Genomic DNA, 8,840 nt, shown 5'->3' with positions numbered 1-8,840 from the left:
ATGCGCAGCCACGGCCCCTCACAGTAGATTAGGATGGCGTGCACCGAGTGACCGATTGCCCACTTGACCCCCGAGGGCCCGGCCGGGCTCTCTGTTACCCCGGAGGAGAAGCTCTGTCTCCCAACACGGTGGCCTTAACGGTCTCTATGCTCAACACAGTGTACTACTGGTGCTCATTAAAACGTATTCTAATTATAGTGTCCAGGCCTCGTAGCCATTTCACGGCCTCCAGCCCTCTCATTTCCTCGTCGCCTTTCACAGCTTACACATTTTAATTGTAACGAGTGGTTTGTAGGAACCTAGTGAGAAGGTATTGCTGCTTCATATTTTGTTTTAATTATTCTGGATATGTGGCTTTGTGTCTTTTATGCACCAGCCTCACCACGAAATGTCCTTGTATGCGCAAAACAACTCAGCAAAATGTAATAACTCAGATTCAGTTTCTGATCCTAAGAGTCAAACAGTTTTGAGTAGAGATCATTTTTCATTCAGGGTTACCTACGGCAAAAACAAAAGGCGATTCGGGGGACAAATTAATGCGGGAATGAAGGAAATATATCTTCTCTGAATCAATGGAAAGACCTTTCCAAGTCCATTTGCGAGTCTGTTCATTTGTGAACCTAGACGATATTTTCAAACAAAGTACACAAAAACACATTAGTTGAGTTGTGTATTACTTCCGAATTGTTTCCAGCGCATCGTGCCTCAGCAGTTGGGAGTGTTAGACAAGGTAGCCTACACGCGCACGGCAATGAAAACGAATAGGGCTATAAAGCTTATTCAATTACGACCTTAAAACAAGGGACACGTGAAAGGAGGAAATTACCGCTTGCAAGAGGAGACGCTAGTAAGTTAACTGCAGGCATCTCCTGATCTTATCTCTCTCACACACACACACACAAACACACACACACACACACACACGTCGCTCTGCCGCAGTCACAACTTCTTAAACCTCCCAGCCTAAACACACTTGTGTACACACACACACACACACACACACACACACACACACCAACACACCAACACACACAAGCCGCAGTTGCAGCGTCTTAAGCCTCCAAGCCTAAACACACATGCATCGACACACACTCACACACACTTGCACACACACAAACTCACACACACACACACACACACACACACACCAAACTCGGTCTCCTTCGAGTCACTGCCAAGTGTCCAGGCCTCAGCGAGTCTCATCGATCACAAGAGTTTCCATCTGGAAAATACAATAAAGACATGTTTTATTTCTAAATATAAAACAAAACACAAGGTGCTAAGGAGGTTCCCACTGTGCTGTTTTTGTTCATGTCTTTGGCAGCTTTGTGCATACAGTAGTGTAGTTGTGTTTAAAAGGCTTCTTACAGCGACGGAGCATTGGCCGTACACACCTCTCCGAGCGCCCCGAACTAATTAAACCACTCTACAGGCCCCTGGGTTGTTGTCTGAGCACAGTGTGAGAAGGACAGCGTTCGGGACTTTTAGTTATTTATACAAACCTAAAGCACGCATAAACACAAGGAACATCAAGTCTCACGCTGAGAAGGTCCATTCACAATGTGTGAAGGGATTGAAGACATACAAATATCATTTGGAAAGCCCCAGTCGTTTTTCACCCCAGACTGGTCGAGGGGAGGGATGGAGGCCGGTCGCTATACAGAAGGGGATTTGAGTCTGGAGTTCGGAAATTCGTCTTTATGAGCGATCCCGCGGGCCCTGAGGTGGCGTGGCACACTGGCTTATTTTAGCCCGACGACCTTTGAACCTGAGCCCTGCTGCGTCATAAATCAAAATCCAAGTGCCCATTGAACTGTACATCAGAAAAACAAACAGGTCGGCAGCCATGGTGTGCGACAAGGTGCGCGTTTGTTTACGTTAACGGTACCGGGTCAACGGCCTCCGAGAGGGGGCCGCCATTTGTCTTTTTATGCGCTTTAGCGTCACAGGACACACACACACACACAGACAGACACACAAATGAACACTGACACACACACACACACACACACACACACACACACACACACACAAACACTGACACACACACACACACACACACACACACACAAACACTGACACACACACACACAAACACACAAAAGAACACTGACACACACACATGAACACTGACACACACACACACACACACACACAAACACTGACACACACACACACGCACACATGAACACTGACACACACACACACACACACAAATACTGACACATACACACACATGAACACTGACACACACACACGAACACTGACACACACACTGACACACACACACACACACACACACACACACACACACACACACACACACACACACACACACACACACACACACACACACACACACACACACAGTGTACCCATCTGGAGCCCCTCAACAAGCTATTGTAAACACACTAATCATGCCTGTACCTCACACCATTACAAAAAACTGGGGGGGAATAAACTTTTATTCCAAGTACTTGGACAGATCGAGACAAGAAGCGAGCGGCCTCTTAAAGAAACCTGTATTTTGCATGCGGTTACAGCTCCAGCTGTGTCCGTCTCCACCGGCCTGTCTAGCCTTTTTAGGAGCACCTTCCCCCCCCAGGTCAGACAACAGCGCTGGGCTGTGTCCCCGGGCATGCTCCAGAGACCCCGGGCCCCGTCCGGAGGACAGACAGAGCACTAAAGGAGCAGGAAGAAAACAGTAAAGGTCCAGGACTAGCACAGCGACTCTGGCCTGGAGGGCAGCTGTCTCTACTCCCTCGACGAAAACCCGCCTGGCCCCGCTGATAAAACGCCACAAAACACCAACACAAACGACCACAAACAACAAACGACACCATCCTGGGACCATTGGACGTAGATCATTAACGTTTTATTGTCCCGCTGGTGAGGGGTGCCCCGGAGAAGGTGGGACAGCGAGTGAAGGATTGTCAGGAGGAAGTGGAGGGGTTTGACCTGAGACACAGCAGTGCCACTGATTGTCATTCACCGCGTTGTAAAAGCGTCGCAAAGGGTAATGAATTTAGGTGGACGGCAAATACATGACCACACCACACCACAAGTTTCGTCAATTTTGCCGATCATTTATGAGTGTAAGGAAACATATCAGCTCCATAACGACAACAATTATGCCATTATCTTTACTTAGGAGCAATCAGGGACTTGAGTTTAGACCATCTCACGCAAAAGCATAGCGATTCATCTTGAGTTCAACAGTTCAACAATGACTTTATGAGGCCTTGAAAGGAAGCATAGCACGTCTCACCTGTGTGCCATCACCACAGGACAGAGCTCTTGATTCACTGCTGAATGGCCCATCACAGAGCGAGCCTAACAGTGGTGGTTATCATCCAGCTACTTCGATGATGGGCCACTGTGTTACCACCTCCATGGTAATGACCAATACACCACCATGAACCCCTGACCTCCAGCGAGCTCCTTGGTCTAAGTTAACGGAACGACCGAAGGGTATTTTGTCTACAAACTACGTTTATTATTATTATTATTAGTGTACGAAATAAACCAATTCTCCCTTTATTGCATTATCACATTTAATACTTAAAAAAAAAGGGTTAGGAAAGAAAAATAAGTTTAATGTAGAAATGTGACTAATATGAGTAATATGGGACTAGTAATATGCTGCATGATGTGCTGTTTGATACATGGGTTGGACTATAAAATAGAAAGGTTTGCCTGTAACAACTTGGCACCTGCTCATTCAAGGGCAACAGGACAATTATCTACAAGTAAAAGTAGTACAATCGTCGAGTGTAGAATATTTCAATATTCATTCATCATATTTTATTATGTCATAATTATAATTTGACAATATAAATTCTGTGCGCGGGCCAACCGAAACAGGCGGTTATTATTAACACACGATGGCGACCGGCTGCCCGCTCCATTGTTTCTTCAGGTGTTACCAGCTTGTAATTTAATGAAAACCTTCTACATGTGTCCGCTCCCTCGCCATATAAAGTCATAAATCCATTATTCAAAATATTTTCATATCTCACTGCTGCAGGCTCTTAAACAGCCTGCAGCAGTGACGGTATATCGTAATATCTTATTATTATAATATGGGAACCTATGAGAAGAAACTGTGGAAAGACTGTGTTAAACTGACACCTCATCGCTCTAAACATGGTGAACACTATGGATGATCAGGTGTCATGTGACACGGTACGTTGTTAATCCACCCGCAGAAGAGGAACTAAAACTCAAACCCAACGCTCCTCAGTACCACTGCTATATATACAGTGTGAATACAAACCAGCCCTCCACACACACGTGCACACACACTTGGAAGGACAATCACACATAAACACACACACTTAGACAGACACACACATTCAAACACACACTTGGACAGATACAGACATTCCGACGGACACACACCCACATAAACACACACACTCGGACGGGTATGCACACTTAGACGGACACACACAAACACACATAAACACGCACACACTTGGACGGATAAACACACTTGGACTGCGACGGACACACAGCCCCTTGGATGCACAAACATACAAACACAGATTTGGACAAACACACATACTTGGGACGCACAAACTTGGAGGGACTCACACATACACTTCGATGGACGCACACACACAAACACACTTGGGAGAGTCGGGCACACACATACACACACTTGTGAAAGACACACACAAACTTCAACGGACACACGCATACACTTTGACGGACACACAAGCACGCAGACACACACACACACACACACACAGCGGAGGTGGTGTTTGTACAGATCTGTGCCGCGGCTCCTCCCTACAGCTCCGGACCCCGCCCTGGGGGTCTCGTCTCCCGGCGGTCCGCTAGGTAAACAGCAGCGGGACGGACGGCGTTCCGGACGCACCGCACCCTGACCACGCACGGGAAAACACACACGCTCCCCAAGTGTGCGCAAACACACAGACACACACAGACACACACAGACACACCCACCGAGGGCTGGCTCTCGGCCGGGGGCCGGGGACGGCCTGCTCCCCCCTGATCCCGTCCTCGGTACGACTTCCTCCAGTCACGAAGCCTCGTAAACACAGCGATACCAACAGGGCTTCAGCCTAGCCGGGAAGGCTGGGAGTGATGAGATAAAACACACACACACACACACACACACACACACACACACACACACACACGAGTACGCACTCTGACTTCAGGTCGGCCGACGTGATTAAAATGTTAATGTTGTGCAGATGCTGATTTTATTATATTGTCACTCATGTTTATTACGATTACGTTATCATTTATTTATTACAATCATTAACTAAAGGCATGTGTTAATCTCCCCACTGGGATGAGAAACGTGGATACTATCTATCTATCCGTCCATCTAGGAATCCCTCCACTGCGTTTCAACAGCAAACGCAGGAGAGGAACACGAGGTGGAAACAAACACAAGAGAAACACGTCTCTGATGTCCACACAATCTGCCTGAGATAAAGGTTCTCTCTCACCACCACTGCCACCGCCACCGCCACCGCCACCACAACCACAACCACCACCCAGCCACCCACTTCAATCCTTCCCTCTCCCTTTACTTTCTTGGCCAACAGGTCGGTCCATCTGTTAGCCAGCTGGTGCAGAGGGGAGGGGTGAGGGAGGGGAGGGGGGTGGAGGGGAGGGGAGGGGGAGAATAGCTCTATGGTGGTGAGGAGAAAGGAGAGGGAGCAGGGAGGAGGAGAAGGTGGATGGGGGGGGGGGGGGGGGTTCGTCTGTTTCTAACTTTCTCCCATGCAGCGTTGGGAGTGACTCCCTGTAGGGCCTCGGGTCCCACTCCTTGATAGCCCCTAAATGTCGTACCGATAGAGAGGGACAGACAGGCAGACAGACAGACAGACAGGACGCCTATGTTTGTACGGTGGGAGCCATGTGTGTCAACCTTTTCAGATGGAGAACAAGGAAACCTGAATCTGAACGCCGTGGGTTGCCTTCGAGAGCTCGGTTTAAGATGGAATAAAGGGAGCAAAAAGAAACACGATGAGGAGTGACTTTGAGGGACGACAGGCAGGAATGCGCTTTGAAGGGCCCACCAAACCGCCGTGAAACCCAAACGGCGCTGACACACAGACCCGACGCACCGGTGTCCCCAGCAGATTCAAACAAGGTGACCGGCGATGGTTTATGCGGCCGGTGAGATTACCTGGCAGCGTTTTGTGCTGATCATACGATACGGTACGCCGCACCCATCCCCACAGGGGGGAAGGCTGGGGTGGGCACCCACGCACAGCACGATCAAACAGCCTCACAGGGACACGCACCCCGCATCACATTCCAAGAGGGCTGGATCACAGCTCAGTGTGAACACCAAAGAAATGAGGTAAAAAGACCGGGATGAAACATCTGATGTTAAATATGAGCGATGGTGAAATAATAGAAAATAGAGAATGGCGGCATGATGCACCGGAGATGGAGGGCCCTCCGTGAGAGTTCCTTCTGTTTCCTCCCTCACTGAGTTGTTCGACCAAAAAAGTTGGTCCAATTCATAGTAGTAGTCGTCACAAATCAGACATTAGACTAATGTCTAAAGTCTGATGGCCGTCGAGTTGAGATCTGGTTAACACTGGCCAGTGCAGAAGTAAGCTTGTTAATAAAATGATCATTAATAAATCGATGAGTTAATTCGTCTGAATATCTCTGCGTCGAAACAGAGGCCAAACTCCGCCCTTTGCAGATGTTGGTTTCCAGGCCAGGCTTTGTGCCGTCTCCCTGGATAAGTTCTGCTACTGCTATACCCTAGTAGGTCCGGTGGATCCCAGATTAAAGCTACAGCCGATGGCTCAGGTATCATTCCTCCTGCTGGACTAGCCCTCACCGTGAGGAGCAATGGCAAAGTACAACAGATACCATTGAGCTGTATACTCTCGCACAGTTCATGTCTCCACTCCCAATCTCACATCCCCATCCGTCACCTTTCTCTCTCCCTCGCTTTCCCTTTCTGTCTCCGACTTCTTTTGACAGAGGGTCAGGGGCAGCCGACCCGAGAGGGGGGGGGGGGGGGGGGGGGGGGAGGCTCGATGTGTTGTGTAACTTTACACAAGCCCTTGTGCTCTTCCACTAGTGATGTGGAGCTCACCGCCCACTGTTGGTTTAACCTGGTGTTAATTCTCTCTCTCTCTCTCTCTCTCTCTCTCTCTCTCTCTCTCTCTCTCTCTCTCTCTCTCTCTCTCTCTCTCTCTCTCTCTCGCTCTCTCTCTCTCTCTCTCTCTCTCTCTCTCTCTCTCCTGCTGTCAAACATAATTTACAGGCGTTTGCAAAAGCGAACTAGGCAAGAATGTGCTTTCATGTCGGTCATCAACGCCGCACAGAGCAGGAATGAAAACGGAGATGCCACGGAGAGGTGTAGCGCACATGGCCTCGTCATGTCGGACCAATCTGTTGATCTCTCTCTCTCTCTCGCGCCCAACGTTCACACGACCTCAGTGTTAGAATCACAATTACAAACCGACACCCCCAAGAGCCAGCCCGGCGGTTCCACTGCAGAAACAGTTCAGAGACAACATTGCCAACCGCAGGCCGACAGTTTGATAATCACACCAGATGATCAGAGGGTGGAAAGACGCATCAGAGGGCAACCGACCTCAAAGAGCCGTCCCACTTGATTCACAAACTACTCAATATTAAGAAGAGGATAAATGTGGTATTACTCTGATTGTGTTTGAAGGGCACGGGCCCTTGAAACACTGACAGAAGAGGGCCCTTAAGCCCTTCAGCAGCTCAAACACATGCTACAGGTTCCCGTGGCTCCGACGTGTTCCCATAAGATAAAACGTTCATTCCCTCCCTGCTGTCAGAAGCATTTAACGATCGCCATGAAACATGCGGCGCAAGAATGCACCTTTACGACACTATGAGCGCACGTTGGCCATAGAAGCGGCGTGGAATCATAGTTATTCTTATCTTACGCATTATTTATGTGTAGGGTTCCCCGTTAGGTGCTTTATGTAGAAAAAGCTATAAAAAGAGATAACTTATCATTTAGAATGCTGTGATCTCATCACTCCAATGTTAACAGATACATCTCATTGGAAAGAATTTACCAAAAAACATTCTTCAGAACAAATGGCTCACTCTGCTTGCTTGTGATACACAGCAATATAACTTAAGTATACACTTGTCCGAGGAGGAACTATTTTCATTTGACCCAGCGACATGAGGCACACCCAGGCCTGCACAGCCATGGCAACCCTACTTGACCTTTGACCCCAGCTTGTGCTACACCTGTCAGCAAGTCACAACTGGAGTCTGAACCCCCCCCCCCCCCCCTCCCAACCCTATCCCACCAGTGACCCTAGCATCACTTAAGGACCTGTTCCCAAAGCAGGTAACAGCAGACAGACCGTGTATGCACGACGTGTACTTCAGATCCACAGCAAAGCCAGTCATATTAGTTTGCGTGTGCTGGCTCTGGATGAGCGCTAAAGCAACTTCCTCTGCTCAGTGTGTTCTCAGGGATGCGTTGTCTCTGAATCCCTCCCGGGTTCCCCAGAGACGCACCGGGCCCATAAAATAAACCCAGATGATCTTTGCTTCTTTGAAGTTTTTACGGGGCTGTGTGAAAAGCGATGAAGAGCCCGATCCAAATCCAAACAGGCTCCATCAGGAGGCTCTTGGTTCCGAGCCCGTGAGACACTAATAAAGCCTTGAACACACACACACGCACACACACGCTGATTTCCGGAGGTCATCGGTACACAGATTAAACATTGGGTGTACTTTTTATTAAAGCACGTTATTTTATGACTCTCTCTAGTGGAACAGACAGCCTGGGAATTGGGATGGAATACAAAAAAGATATATAGAACACACGC

Source organism: Gadus morhua, chromosome 23 (assembly GCF_902167405.1).
Source record: "Gadus morhua chromosome 23, gadMor3.0, whole genome shotgun sequence".
In the NCBI taxonomy this organism is placed as follows: Eukaryota; Metazoa; Chordata; class Actinopteri; order Gadiformes; family Gadidae; genus Gadus; species Gadus morhua.
Note: the sequence above shows the minus strand (reverse complement) of the source record.